General features: G+C 32.0%; 1 protein-coding gene across 2 annotated transcripts in view; it reads left to right on the top strand.

Moving 5' to 3' along the window:
• LOC147075589 (D-beta-hydroxybutyrate dehydrogenase, mitochondrial) overlaps positions 1-17,095 on the top strand; it is a 247,599-nt gene that overhangs the window by 7,534 nt on the left and 222,970 nt on the right. The window lies entirely within an intron of this gene.

Here is a 17,095-nt window from a genome sequence, read left to right on the forward strand (position 1 = left end):
TATTTACAGAACGGGTTCTGGCATCCAGCGCATGGAAAGACTTTAATCGTGATCTGTAATATTAAACTGTTTATTAAAATGAATGATACGTACAGCGCAAACGGACAAGCATCAAACTCCATCACTATATGCTGTAACCATGACGTAATAATACTAATACAACTCAAAATAATGTACAAGTTTAATTTGAAAATAAATTGTAATGAGTATCGGGCACCCACACATTATTACCATTGCGGAACGATTTTGTTATTTACCGTTTTGTGAAATTTCGATATTAATTATCTTCATCAGTTGAACTCATCCCTCTGCTCACTCTATGCAGGTAGGTGCTTCGTTATGGGGTTTTCATTTATTGCGGCATAACCAATGGTCTCTCATTTTAACCCTACAGCAAGTCTATTCCAACTATGTAACACCATAACACATAACAATACTACTTATACAATTCTAGGTGACCCCATTATTTATTTTTGTGGACGCATTTGAGTTTGTACACATTTTTCACCTGAAGCTCGAACTCGTGGTGCTTTAGGCGAGGTCATCCCAAAGCCCAATTTTGTTAAGGCCATGCATTAGTGAGGCACGGTCTAAAAAGATCGTTGCTAGGCGATGCGCGGATTACGGGTCGCGGGTGCAAATGACGCCTGTCAAACGAAATATTATTTGTCATATAAATCCAACATACGTCCATTTTATGTTCTGTTTATTGTTCTATTAGTAACAATAATAATATATTCATTGACATGTTTTCTTTTTAAAGTAAATGGGTAACGTTTTTAGTCATCTTTACACGATTTTAGAATTAATTGACCCGTCGCCATCACGCAGCAAAGTGACGTGTTTCTGTCTCGACATTCTCTCACTGAATGGCAGCGAGTCCAAAATTTTGTCGCGCCTACAGTTGAAAATTATTTGGCGTTTCACTGATGCGTCACCTTAAGGCTATAATACTTCAGCTGAGGCATGGTCTAAAACGATCGTCACTAAGCGACGCACAGATTGTGCAAACAACGCGTGACGAACAAAACATAATTTGATATAAAAATTCAACATGCGTCCATTTAATGTTAAGTTTATTGTTATTTAAGTAATAATAATAATAATATATTCATTTACATGTTTTGTTTTTCGAGCAAATACGTAACGTTTATTAATCATCTTTACACGATTTATGAATTAATTCCTCCTACGCCATCACAAAACAAATTGACGTGCTCACAGATCGACTATCGCTCTCCGACTGGCAACGTATGCGAAATTACGTCCCGCCTATTGGTGAAAATTATTTGCCGTTTGACTGAAATATGCTCTTAAGTTTTGCGTGGTCTTATCGCATATTGAATCATCGCATCCTTTCACTTAGTTTTTGTATTTCCATACATTTTTAAGTTTATTTTTGTAACTAGAATCATTCTTTTGATTTTCATAAGTTCACTGTGCTCCTCGCTCTCGTGGGCACTTTTATAATAATAATAAGTCAAAGCACACATGAGTACGTGGCGACCTTTGTCTTAGATAGCTGCTCCTGATGCATTGTTAGGCGTAAAAACTACTGATGTTTCACAATCAAACTTATATTGTATAATACGCTCAATTAAGACTAGTGAATCCAATCCCGAGCCATAATTCTGATCCCGGGATTTCGGGATTACAATTTGACAATCCCGGGCACCCGGGACTGGTCCCGGGATTGGCATTTTTTCCATTGTTAATATAAAATTTTTATATTTACAAATAACATTGATAAAATCGGTCAAAAATAAATTTAGTATAATTTATACTATTTAAGACATTTATTGTTAATACTGCATACGTTCAATCTTGGAAATACATAAGTTTAATGGAGTAAATAATATTGTAATATATATAATAATGTTAATTTAATATGAGATTGCTGTTTCCGATAGTAAAGACTAGACATTTAAAATAGTAAAGCAAATCATGGCCTTCATAAATCTAATTAGTCAGCCAAATATAAAACTTCCGTAAAACGTATGAGAATGAGATCATGGTGGAATTACTTTGTTAATAGTGCGAAGCATTGTTTTTTTTCAATCTTTCTCATTTTTAATAATTTATGTGAAAAAAATAAAATGAATCGGCCATGGGTATAAATTAAACTTCATTCAAACTCAGTTTATTTCTAACGTAGTTATTTGTTACTAAAAGTATTTTTTCTGTTATATTTTCGTTTTTATTTTATTTTCCATAAAAATTGATAAAAAAAATCAATCCCGAAAGTTTCGGGATTATGTTTATCAATCCCGGGATTCATAGGCATCGAAAATAGCTCGGGATCCTGGGATTGGAATCCCTAATTAAGACTGAGTGTGGTGCGGGATGCGTTGCTTATAATGGATCTATATGTGTGCTGTGTGTTCTTTTGCTTACATCCGTTTTAATTTAATGTCCAAAAAAAATCAAATCTTTCAATCAATAACTTACAATACAATTAACTAGTATTGAAAGAGTAAAAATATGTTAAAAAAACAATGCAAATATTTTTTTAATAAATACAAAATTTTAATTTTTAATACATTTAAATTTTTCCACTATTTACATTGTTCTCATCAGTCACTTCAATAACGTAAAATCGCGATTTCACTGTAATTAACTGTGGATATTTAGATCCCGTTATAAGTTGAATAACGAGCTTTTCCTTTTTCTTACCGTCTTCCACTGGGCAGTCTTCGCCATGGCCCATGTGTACCAGCAGTGTATAGCTAATTATTTATTGAAGTTTGACTACTCAGTACCTTTAGCTGGTCGTACTGTAGGCTGTTTTTAATGAAATAAAAATAAAAAAACATTTTATTACATTACTACACTAAATATAGATTTAATATCAATCCTTCACAACAATAATTTATCGTTCATGTCCTGAATATGGCAATTTGCTTCGCTAGATAAAACGTTATAACAAAAAGTGTTTTTATTGCGAGAATAAGTATCTTAATAAATCTAGTTTTTTAACATGTTTATGACACTTGTAGCAAATATATTTATGGCATCTGAAATCAGTAGAAGAGATCTTCATTCGGCAATAGCATTGAATTATAATTTATAAAGCCATTTCACATACTTTTTTATGACCTATATTAACAATCATATTATTTATAAAATATATGAAAACCAAAAATAATAACACATTATGTATTATAGTTATTTGTTATAAATCCAATTAGCTAATTTTCTTTAATTTTACATTCGTTACGAATTATTTTATTTACGAACTACTACTGTATTTTTTTGGCCTTCGCCAAGTTTTAGTTCAAACTGATTACACTGGTAAAATGTTGTTAAAATTGAAAGCAAGTTCTAAAGTCGATAACGTCAACTAACTGATATTTATATATTTATCATTAACCAACGACAAAACAGGTTATCTAAGATTATCTCAGATTAAACTATAATGGATGTACCAGTAGTCCCAGAAGTACCCGACCTGACATATAGATAGCAGTTGTTGTTTAAAAATAGTGACCATGATAGAAAGTACCAACCTTATAAAGCCTAAGTTTAAAGTTTGACGACGCTACGTTGTTCAGTAATTATTTGTCAACCATCAGCAGTGAACGCTCTCAGTGAATTTGTAAACATGGAAAAAAATTGGTCAAATCTATGTGATACAATACTTTCATTTGAAAGGCTTCAGTCCAACTAATATCAAAGCGGAGCTAGATTCTACTCTGGGAGTGTCTGCTCCTTTGTTTACAACAGTAACATATTGGGTGGGTGAGTTTAAACGAGGCTGTACGAGCTGCCAAGACGAACATCGCAGTGGTCGACCAAATGAGGTGACCATGCCAGAAATGGTGACGAAAATCCACAAAATGGTATTGGATGATCGTCGACTGAAATTGCACGAGCTAGTAGACATGGTAGGCATTTCAAAAAATGCTGTACATCACATATTGACTGAAAATTTGGACATGAGAAAGTTGTGCGCAAGGTGGGTGCCGCGATTACTCACAATGGAACAAAAACAGCATCGTGAGGATGTTTCAATCGAGTGTTTGGCGAATTTTCACAGCAATAAGGCAGAGTTTTTGCGTCTATTCATAACCATGGATGAAACATTGGTCCATCACTTTATACCTGAGAACAGTCAAAATAATCGACTGAAAGGGGAGAATCGGCTCCAAAGAAGTCGAAGACAGTTCCATCTGCAGGCAAGGTCATTGCGTCAGTTTTTTGGGATGTGCGTGGGGAATTTTCATTGATTATCTTCAGAAAGGAAAATCAATCAACGGCGTGTATTATGCAAACCTATTGCACCGTTTGAGTGATGAAATCAAGAAAAAACAACTGCATTTGACGAAAAAGATAGTTTTGTTTCATCAGGACAATTCATCAGTTCACACATCCGTTATCGCGATGGCCAAAATCAATGAATTAAAGTTAGAATTGCTTCCTCACCCACACTATTCGCCAGATTTAGCACCCTCGCACTATTTTCAGTTTCTAAGCTTGAAAAAATGGCTCGATGGTGAAAGATTTGCCAACAATGAAGAGGTGGAGTCGGCGGTTGATGGCTATTTTGAGGAGCTCGATAATTCTCACTTTAAACAGGGTATCAAAGCTATTGAACATCGGTAGAAAAGGTGTATCGACCTAAAAGGAGACTACGTAGAGAAATAAAAAAATGCCAATTTTTTGTGTTTTATTTGTTAGGTCGGGTACTTCTGGGACTACCCTCGTATATAGCTGATTTTTTAATTATTACAGCATTATAATATAGTCATAAGGAAAAACTAAGTAATGTTACGTACGTCTTTCCGGCCATCCATAAGACCATTTCGCAATCAATATGAAAATTTAATTAAATTATTACTAACTTACGTACTTAGGCTCGTCGCACATCACAGTGACTAGATGTAGCCATAAATCATTATCAGTAGGAGTCTTGTCGGCAGTATTTTGACCCACCGCCGAATAACGGGTATAAATGTGACCTCCATCCCTCCGAGTAATATATTTATGTCCGAGCAGTCTCTGAAAAGTACATCTGGACTGCTATTTCCTGTAATGTATGGTTGCGTCTAGCCGTCGTACTGTGCGACGATCCTTAGCATAGTGTCGAAGAGTAGAGTTAGGCTGTTAAGATTCGACATAAATAGTGCACACTAAGCTTTGTCAGTCATACCTATTTGTTTTCATTGAACTAATATTAAACTTGCAGATAGTGTTGGTTAGTTTCTAAAATTCAATTAAACCATGCGTAAATCAAGCCATACGGATAATAGTGAAAAAATAAAAAAATATTAGTCGATCTATAAAAACTAACTAACACTCATTTAATATGCATTCAGCGTTGCCATATTTCCAAAGTGGAATTATAGTTTTTCGGCAAAACATATAATACGCGTTGAATGACCAATACTTTTCTGCATTTATTTTTCAAAAAAATGCGCGTAAAGTAAATTAATAACGTCACCTTTTTGTTTTTTTAGACAAAAGTTCAAATTTAATGTGATTACCGTCTCGATTTTTTAGACAAAAATTCAAATGGAAAGTGATTGACGTCTCATTAGGTATTTTAGTTCTCCGGAGCAGCTTTAGGGCTATTTATTATCTATTCTATTGCAAACTTTTTCCGAATTTTGTAAATTATGTAATTAGGCGTACTATAGTTATTTTATATCGTACATAGTACGTAGACGAAAATTAAAGTACAAATACTATAATTATAGTACGATTGGAAACACTGTATGCATTCGTAATTCAACGAATACAAATAAGTATGACTAAAAAATTGTGCACTATTTTTTTCGAACCGCCCATAGCATACCTATACTAATATGGCTTGGGTTACGCATTGTTTAATTGAATTTTAAAAACTAACCAGCACCATTTATGCAATCTGTATAATTAGTTCAATGAAAACTAATAATTATTACTGACAAAGCTTAGTGTGTACTAATTATGTATAACTGCCTACTTCTACCCCTCGCTACTGCCATCTCTACAGATTAAGGGAATATACCAATATATTATATCCAATATAAAATAACTATTTAATATAAATAGAACATGATATCTGCACCACTTAGACTAGAATTAAGCTAATGGGCAATTAATTCTAATGCGCTAAAGGTCCTGCGGTTACTAATTAATATAATATTTTGTTTTCATATTTATCAAAACAATCAAAATAAACACTATAATTCATTTTAGAAAACCATTTCACTCTTCTTTACCTGCCGTACTAAACATTTTCATGTAATAGATATTATTAAATAATAAAATGCAATAATACGTTTTTATTTGCTTGTATTAGTTTTGTTTTAAATTAAAAATATAAACCAACTGCGTCATCATAGCCCACGCTTTCCACGGTGAGAGTACCATCACTCTCACTATAGATTAACGGCTCTCAAATTGAGACATATTTAAAAGCCAAAATCATTAGCCAGCGCTTTTCAAATATAAGATACCCACCAACAGCTGGTTAATGAATATATATCTGTATATATTTGCAGTGGGCAGCCAATTTTTATAGCACACATGACTTCGAACTATATAGTGAAAGTGAAACTAAGTTATATAACTAAATAATGTTAATTGTATTTTGTTTTTGGGTTGTCATCATTTTTTTCCCCTTTTTTTACTAAACGTTATTAGGGAAATGCAGATGCCATTCTTAAGAGATAATTATATTTAATAAAATATACATACTGTTAGATGTTTAGATGTGTGAGTACTCCGTATCATAAAGCATTTAAGTATTAATGTCCAGTCGTACATATTATATTATATCAGTGGCGAAGAATGACTTTTGGAAACAGGTAGGTTGTGGAAATCAGATAAAAAGAACACACTTGCCAGATTTACTTATACGCCGTTTACACGTGCAAAGATTTACTGTGCACAGTAAGAAAATGTATAGGAAAACATGTGTTATCCTGCAGTTGGCAAGATTGCATGCATGAATCAAACAAGTTTGGAAGCTTCTGAATTGTGCTGATTTTTTATGCGCATTTATTTATAATGGCGAACCTGCCGGTAAAAAAAACGAACTACTCATTTGAGGTTAACCGATTTTCAATACGTCCTGTCAAGTAGTAGCATAAAATGAAAACATCGCGTCTCGCTTACTCTTGAAGAATGAGATTGGAGAGACAGTCAGCACTTTTACGTGTAAATAATTATTGTCACGATAGTTTAAAATAAGCACTATTGCCGACAGTAATTCCGTGCACGTGCACAGGTGCTATTACAGGAAATAAGAACGAAATTGAGCGATGAGTTAAAATTATTTTGTTTCCTAAAGTTTTATACATATCAAAAATCATTAAATAAAAGTATTGTTTTAATTTAAAAACCTCTACAGCAGGTCTTACTAACGAAATTGTGGTAAATTAAAATGCGAAATTAGGATTAAATTTATTATTATATTTACTGAAAACCGATACTATATTATTTGAGAAGAAACGCTGATCTAAGTGATAAACGCTTTCATAGAGAAAAGCTTTTTACACTAGTGGAAAATTACTGCACTGAGAAAAGGCCGGTACGACGCGCTTCCCTTATTTTACAAGTTAAAGGCGCATCGCACACCGCTAACCACAACACACGAGCAATAATTTAATAGGTACATTGTGTTCACCACGATATTCATTAAGTATGTCGAAATTGTAATAATTGTTATGAAAATTTTTGTAGACGTATTAAAATAAACAAAAGTTTGTGGCACTTTTTAAAATTTATATTATAAAATAACAAAAAAAAAATGGACATTCAGTGACTAGGTTTTGTAATGATTTAATAGGTTCAAATTTTAATACATAGATATGTTTATTTTTTCATACTAACAATTCCAAAAAAATCAGATGTCAGTCTACCTTATAAAACTTTAAAATAGCATTTTGGTCATTTATTATTATTGTTATTATTATTATTTGAATATGTTAGTATTATCAATTATCTATCTCTTTGTAAAATTCTTGAATCCATAACACGTATAACCATTTAAAAACATAATTCACAAAAATCGCATAATTCCTGTCAATACTAGAAAAAAAATCTTTATATTTTGAATAAAATTCAAAGCAAAAAATAGATGTGTTTACTTTCTGTTGATAACATTTCGATAACAGTTCTCTTAGATTTATGTACTTAATTGACAAGATATTCTGACATTATATCAAAATTAAGATACTCTTGTGTACCAGTGAATCTTATATACTCAATTGCAGTGGCAAAGGGTGGAGGTAGGCTGTTGTAGTTGCTGTAGATCCGCCATAAATAGTGCTAACTAAATTTTGTCAGTCATACGTATTTGTTTTTAAAATTTAATTAAACCCTGCGAAAACCAAGTCATAATAGATAATAGTCAAAAAATTCCCGTCTATCTATAAAATATTTAAATTATGCAATTAAATCATACATAACTTTAGATATATAATAATATGTTTTATCTATTATAGTTTGGTTTAGGCAGGGCTTAATGAATTTTAAAAAAATAACCAGCAATATGTGTAATAATATGTATTCTTAGTCCAACAAAAACAAATAAGTATTAATAAAAAAGTGTACACAATTTTGTCGTATCGCCCAAAATATACCCAAAGTATTATGGTTCGGTTTAGGCGGGCTTAATTGATTTTTAAAAACTAATCAACACCATCTCTAAATTGTAGCCTTAGTTCAATAAAAATAAATACGTATGACTAACAAAATGTAATGTCCACTATTTATGGCGAATCTTAACAGCCTACCTCCACCCTTCGCTACTGCTCAATTGTCTGTGTTTGGTATAATAATGATTAAAATTAAAGGTCTACAACATTTTAATTCAGGAAAAACAATAACATTAAGAGCCGTTGCCCGGAATAATGTTGTATCCAACAAAATTGTCAATATTGAGGTATTGATGGAATAATGTTGGGTATGTTTTTATGCATCGTTTAAGGTAGGTAGTATAGCAAAGAAAAAATATTTAGGCTTGTGGCAGCATTTTACAGTTATTGGTTTGTGGAAGAACGTTATATTTATGCTATTGTCAAAATGGCGTCGCCATCCGTCAATATCACGGAGCGTGGTATAATTCACTTGAATAAAGGAAGATAACGGACATCTAATGTTTTAAACTGGACAAATATCAAAGCTAGGAAGCTATCTAAGCCTGCAATTTACCCGTCGAAACAGTTTTGTGGAATAATGTTGTATACCATTTGACAGTTCTGTTGATCTCATGAATAAAATTATTACGTTCGATTGTATTCAATTGATTTATCCATATTGTTATTGGAAATGTTGTTTGATAATAATGCTGGCATTGTAGTGCTATATTATATTGTAACTTAATTTAATACCGTTTCAATTTTTTTTAATCGTTCCTAGTTCTATTTTGCAAGGTCGCGTTTGTGCCAAAAAAAATTTTATCCGGGACGTGTTCTCAATTTTAATATCAAGACGAATATTCAATTGGACATAGTTATGCAGAAAGTAGCCAGTCCACAAAAAAATTAAAAAAAATGAGATTTGATGTAGATCAGATGCGAGAAGGTTTTCTCTACATTCTGCTGAACATAGCCAAGCCGCATAAAAATTATTCTTGAAATACAATACTATTTACAATTTGACATTTTACATTTTTACATACATTTTAAATAATCATGTTGTTACTAAAGTGCCATTATCTCAGCTCGACATTATTGTGGACTGGCTACATTCTGCATAACTACGTTCAATTAGCATTCAGGTTACTGAATCACAATGGATAAAGTCATCATCTCGTCTCATGTATTGAGAGTCGAATGTCGGACGCTATGTTCAGAACGCAGACGAAGATAATTATAAGCTCAAAAACCTCAAATGACATGTGTGAATTCATGTTAGATGAGCATGCTGCCTTTTTTAAGGCACTATTGAGTGAAGCAGAATGAATAAAATACATTTTGCGGAATAATTTTGTATGTGAAATTTTCATATACAACATTTTTCCACTAATTTACTATAGTTTTTTGTGATAAATCCAAATTTAATTGCCTTTCTTCGCCACTTTACATTTAAAACTCTTAATAATTGTATGTTTATTGTATTTAAAATATAAAATGTAACAAAACATAACTGGTTTAATTTTTTCCATTTTTCTCAAAACAAGAATATTGTTGGATACAACGTTATTCCGGGCAACGGCTCATTATAAAATACAGCACAGTTTATCGTCTGTTATTGTCATTATATAATTTAAACCTTATTAATCGAAAATATTTTTTTTTCCAAAAGACAGCAAAAGCTAAAGTATTTAAGTATGTTCTAAATTCAAATTTTTCCATGATAAATGGACACAATTTAGAAAATATATTTTGTGAATTTGTTTTTGAAATTATTATATATAATATCACGGGTGCAAGAATCTTACACAAATTTATATGCAATACTAGTGTATTCAATAAGAATCAAATTGGGTGTAATGAGTTTTACTAGCGGATTTTTTGGATTTCTATTTAACTATTTTAATTTAAAAAAAAAAAAAAAAAACTAACAATACACTTTATAAATATATGTATTATAAAATCGCTAATTCTTTACGTTTTTCAGTTTCGGTATTACTAGAACAATACATATATATTAATTTTCAGGATTTTTAATCGCAGTCTCTTTGTGAACATTACTGTGGTTGCCATTGCGTATTCGGGCAATATTAGTGTGCGGCCACATCTTACAAAATAAACCTTGTAGCGAAGTGGGCGTCATATAATGTGCCTATAACTTTGCTTTAACGAGAAATCGCCGCTAGTACTCTCTCCACTAGCTGACGCGAACCTCAACATAGAAATTTATCTCTTTTCATATCATTATGAAGATATGTATTCCCATTCAATAAATTCCCATGGACATGCTAGGTCTTTTTTTATAAATCCTCCAATATCGAAAATTATATTTTTGACTAACCAGTCTTTACTAACAAAATTAAAGTTATGGTTTAAAACAAGGTTAGTTATATGAAAATTGTACATAAATATTATGACCGTGAACATTTATTTAGGTACAGTTCGGTTATGAGGAATACAGCGGAAAACACATTTTGAAAATAAGCCGATATACTGAATTATTTGTTAGGTTAACCTAACCAAACCTAACCTAACCTAACCCAACCTAAACTAACACAAACTAACAAATAATCCAGTATATCGGGTATTTTCAAAATGTGTTTTCCGCTGTATTCCTCATAACCGAATTGTACCTTTATTTATTCTAATAACAGATGGCAGACTATCATTGAGACCGGATGATACGTTATTTATTCATTATTTCGCCGAGCGGTAATTTGTCTACTTATTGTGCCATCCCCTAGCGGAGGTCGGCCACCATCAGGGCGATCTTAGATTTATCGTCTGCTACCCGGTATTTATAGTTAAATGGAGCTGCACTCGTACCAATCACGGAGGTTCTCAAGCCAAGAAATGCGGCGTCGTTCTCTTCTACGCTTACCGTTGAAGAATTTTGAAGATGCGTCTATACAGCCACATTTCGAAAGTTTCAACTCTCCGTAACATCTCTTGGTTTACCGTCCATACTTTTATGCCATAGAAAGGTAATTTGTACTGAAATTAATTCTTATCAAAAATCTGTTAATTCTTTTTAAAAATTAGTCCGGTAAACTGACTGCCGAAATTAACGCAATTTAAAATGAACTGCTTGTTCATTTCTTCGTAATTAGATAGGACTCACATAGCTTAGTTGGTAGAGCACATTAACGCGAATCCAGTGAACTCGGGTTTGAGTCTTGGTGAGCGTCGTATTTTTTATTAAGTGTTTTTCTAGTAGGTATTTTAATATTTCTCTGAAGTGTTTTCAAATTATGTATATTTGAATTAGTTACATAATATTTTAATCGTGTTTGACTTATGCTTTTTACTAATTATGTAGTTACATATATCTTTTACACGTTCGTTTAATTCTCAGTGTCTCAGTTATATATTATAATAAATATGATAAAGTGTACTAGCTTAAGTCGACAAAGCTCCCCTTCCATTCATGCTATTCTATGAATGTGGAAACGCGATACATAATCGTTGACGTCACATTTTTATCTATTTGGGCTCATCAGGTTTTAGGTTAGACGCGCGTTCTTTAGCCGCCGGCAATCCATTCATCAAACCGAAAAGCATTCTTTGACAGGTAAATTACAAAAGCCAAACTGAAAAAGGCGACAATCGATCGAACGTGTCAAACCGAAAGCTTTTTTGATTGTGTTCTAATTTTAAAATAACAATTTTTAACAGACGTGTACTTAGTGTGTTTCTTTATTGAACATAATGAAAACAGAATGAACCATATTATTATAATTATATTATAAAAAATTAGCACCTTTCACATTCTTGGATGTGGCTTAGTTCTGAAACAGAAATTAATTTTCATTGACTATCACCAGACACTATACTTCTTCAACTTTTTCCGTGAATCTATCACAAATTAATTATAATGTCGTTTAATACTGTATATATACCTACTCGATATGCTAGTAATACACTGTAGAGATCTGTCAAATTCTTATGAGAGTATTCTTTCATTTGTTTTCTTTAAAATTTTAGAATTTTCGTTTACATGTTTGCTTTCTCTTGCCTTATCATTTTAATACGTCTTCTTCTTTTCGCGCTCTCTCATACACATTAATATATATGTTTTCTTTGATGATGATGATGATGATCTCAGACAGATATATACATTAAGACTGATAATATAAGTTTATATTTACAACTGAGTCCTCCTCCCGAAAAGAGTGTTATTATAATATCTGTAGGTTACGGTAAATTAGATCAAATAACGCAGTATACATATTATATTACATATAAAATCAACATATTTTATCTTATAAATAAATATATAGCACTAAAAGTAGGTTTAGATTGGTTACGCGCAGTTCATTTCATATTATGAGCTTTAAACCGACGGTTAGCAAGACAAAGCTATTTTCAATAGCTGATTCATTTTGCCAGACTTGTAATTTGCCACTGACAGGTGGTCATTATCGAGATCTATTGAGAGCTTTTCATATACAATACTCGTGACTGGCTTGGAAATGGAGATGTCATGCTGACCTTATCAGTTCTTTGATAGTTATGATGATAAGACGCATCCACAGAACGCAGGAAATAGCAGCATATTATGTCCAATTTGGAGATGATGGTATTTTGATGTAGTTCAATCCGCGGCTTGATTAAAGCTTTAAGAGTTGACCGCGCGTTTATGTACAATATATTTCCAGTACCTAGCTATTTTATTTATTTATTTAAAAACGAGTATTATGGCATTACAGCGATTGGCCAATGCGCCATAATACATAATAAATACAAATTATAAAAATGACTTAATTACAAATAACATCCAAACTAAAAAGAAAGTAGAAAAGAAAGTATGTGCTTATGTAGATATTAAAGAAAAATTATAAATAGAATTATAAATCTAACCTATTTAACACGTCTACAAACATGATATATAGTTAATAAAAAAAATAATTATCATTTATGGTGCCATCAAATAAGTTAATCGTACGATACACAGCATTATGGAAAATCACATCCGTCCTGCGACGGGGTATCGTGAAGATCGTAGAGTTATGAGTGAAATTGGTGGGAACATGAAAATTAATTTTTGCTAGTATATACGGATTGTAAATGAACCCACGAAGAATGAAAAATAAATGCTTTAAAAAAAGCAATTACTCTTCGCGTGGACAGGGATTGCATTGATAGCATACTCAGAAGAAAACTAGTCGGAAAATTCATTGTATTATCATTATCATAAGGGCGCCGTCGGCTCATCAATGTATTATTATTCTCATGTCCAAATCGTCCGAATTTTTAGAGTGACCGCTTGAATTAAGGGAAAATAAAAGTAATTTTTGCCTATATGGTTAAACATATTAAAATACATATACGTTTTACATACGCACAGTTACTACAGACGAAAATCGGCTTTCCACAATCGTATCGTAGAGTGTGTAGTTGGACAGCTAGCCGATTAAGTTGTAAAATAACACACGCGCTATTTTTGTAGTGCGCAATGATGCATACATCAATCACACATTAATTTACAGGAAACCGAAAACGTTGTATTTTTTTTTTTTGTTATGACAGGTACGTACACAGATTTAAATACTCACTTTATCATAAAAATGCTACATTATAATATAGGCCGTGGACAGTGACACTTGAAGAAAATTCCAACAAACAATTTCCCTGCAAAAATCTTCCCAAGTCTAATCTATAGTACTACATTCTGCGAATTACAGTTTCGTCTAAGTGCTCAGCCGTAGTGGTTTGGCGGGTGCGGCGCGGCAGCGTCTTGCGAAACTCAAACGTATAACCGTATGTATTATGCCCGAAAAAAGACACTGTCTACGAACATTTCACACACGGTTATACGTTTGAGTTACGCAAGACGTCGCCGCGCCGCGCCCGCCAAACCACTACGGCTGAGCACCACCCATTGTAATGGGCTGTAAGCTTTTGTTTTCATTTCAATAGTGATGTCTCTAAGACAATCGTCACTACATCCGCTCAATCAAATATTCTAACTTATTAATTAAATTTTAATAATTTCCCAATTCTATCCTGTCACACATAGCATTACTTGTCCTTTATTAAATTTATCGATTTCATTGTTTTACCTAAAAAAAGATGAATGAAATTGTATATTTATTTGTCAAACACTAATATATTTGTGATATTCAAACAAAAAATTGAAAGCAACATTTGACCAGGAAAATACGCCCTTGTAATATAAAAAAAATACAATTTCATTATTATTTGGGTACTTAATTATTTACGAATGGAAAATACTGAATATTTTATATGATTAATGTCTCTATTGACTTGCGTATCTTTCAAGTATCTTAGTGGCCTACTATCCTGATCATTATGTTGTTAGTTTATGATTTACTTTATGATAAAATATATAATTTCTGAACGTATTTAGAAATAATTACAAGATAAAAAGAACTTTTTAGATACAACGTTTTTAAATTTTCTGTTGAATCATATAAACTTGACTTGACTAGCTTAAACGATCAAAAACATTTGTACTTGATACACTTCAAACACGCGCGTTAACATCATTTTACTCCCTACTTCAAGTATAGTTTGTCAATTTATGGCTACGGCCGTATGTTGTAGCTTAACCACTAGGGAATGCCAAAAGAAACGGCGTATTTCAAAAAAACACTACCTTATTCTTAGGTCAATAATTATTATAAAGCAATCATTATTCGTAGGATGTTTATCACACTTGAAAGGTCAAAGACATAGCTTATAATTAGTATTTTTAGAATTATCTTCAAATGTGTTAATCTTGCCCATTTTTTGAATAATAAAATGCCTAATTCTTGTCAAATTTGGGATCACAGAGATTATCAATAAAAAAAATTATCGTAAATATTTCACTATAATAATATCGACATAAATTTTACTAATGGTTTTATAAATGCTTTTAAAAATTAATAAATTTAAAAAATCTTAACACCACTTCACATGGACGTACTGAAATATGACTATATTCTATAACATCAGAGCGAGAGGTTTAAAAGAATACTATTTTATGTACTAAAAATACTTTATGCAGTCATCAAATGTTTAAAATAAATATAAAGGATAATAAGGCTTTAAAATTATGTAAATAGATTATCTACAACGATTAAGGAATGTCCAGGATCATGCTTTGAAAATAGCATAAAAGCTCCATTTTGACGTACGCTGAGCATGTCCCCCTTAAAGACCGAGTCACATCGCGACATTAGCGCCACCACGTTACTCGACAAGATGTCAAATGTCATTGATTATGCAAAATATGATTAACAAATCGCAAAGGCAGTGCAATTTTGTACAATGTGAAATATTATACAATGTAATACATACGAAGTAAACTTGGCTTTATTTATAATAAGTGCGATATTATTATAATATAATAATAGTTACCTACCGTGATATAGAGTGTACATAGTTCCTGTTTGACGGAATCTTTTTTAGGTTAACCAAACATCAAAGTGACATAAAAAATACCAGTTGCATTGCGTACGCGCGGCAGGTGTTAAACTGCAGTTTATATACCCGCCTTGTATACAGAATTGATTCAGATGTTATCGGAGTTATATCTTAACAAGCAAAATAAAGTTGGAATAGAGCGTCTGGAAGATTCTGCAATACCTTTACTCTTTGTAGAAATTGACATGATTTGAAAAAACACGATAAATAATAATAACACTGCTCCAACTTGCAAGTGAAATCTAAGAAGTGGTCTGCAAATTTCTTAATTATGTTTTAACGAGAATTTTTCAAAGAACCGTATTAATTAAAATTATATCATTTTTTTTATTCTCATGTTTTAAAGTTAAATTAAAAAACTTTATTATTTTTTTATGATTTTTTTAGCCTGCACAAGTAAGGCTTTAGTGTCTATAGCCTATTAATTCCATCGAAAAACTTCTCATAGGTCAACGAAAAGTACTTCTATCACCTTTCAAAGCTCCTTGACTCCAGTACATGTGCCAGTATCATCATTGGCATTACAGCCTAGTGTAATTTTTTTATTTATTTAAGAAAACAAAACATTGTGGACACAACAAATCAAAATTCAGGACGTTTACAACATGAGATTAACGCATTCGCTGCTGAGTACATAATGAGATTTTAATTGTACCCTTTAAAATGCACGTTAATTACATCGATCGGCCGCCTGGTCATTACGCGCCGTGTGCGTCTTCCGCGTCCAAAATATTAAGTATATCATTGAAAATCTCTTTAGGGAGAAAAGTATTTATAGCATCATCCAAGTAACATGTGAACTGATCTCTTTGGTGGACATTCTGTGCATTTCAATACATAAAAATGTTTTTAGAGTGTAACATTTTATAATATATCAAAATACATGATTTTAAAACCATGAAAAAATTAAAAAAAAAAAAAAAACAATAGTAACTTAAGAAAAATACAAATTATAAAATAAAATATTTAATTATGAATATTTGAATAATTTGTTTACGGGTAGATAATATAATGAACAAACGACATTTGATCATCACAAAATAGTTCAACGCGTGCGTGCTACCTGTGTTCCTGTATGCCTGTGAGACATTACTAAGCTT

Source organism: Rhyacophila brunnea, unplaced genomic scaffold (genome assembly GCF_057557595.1).
Source record: "Rhyacophila brunnea isolate RB1 unplaced genomic scaffold, BYU_Rbru_1.0 scaffold_14, whole genome shotgun sequence".
Classification (NCBI taxonomy): domain Eukaryota; kingdom Metazoa; phylum Arthropoda; class Insecta; order Trichoptera; family Rhyacophilidae; genus Rhyacophila; species Rhyacophila brunnea.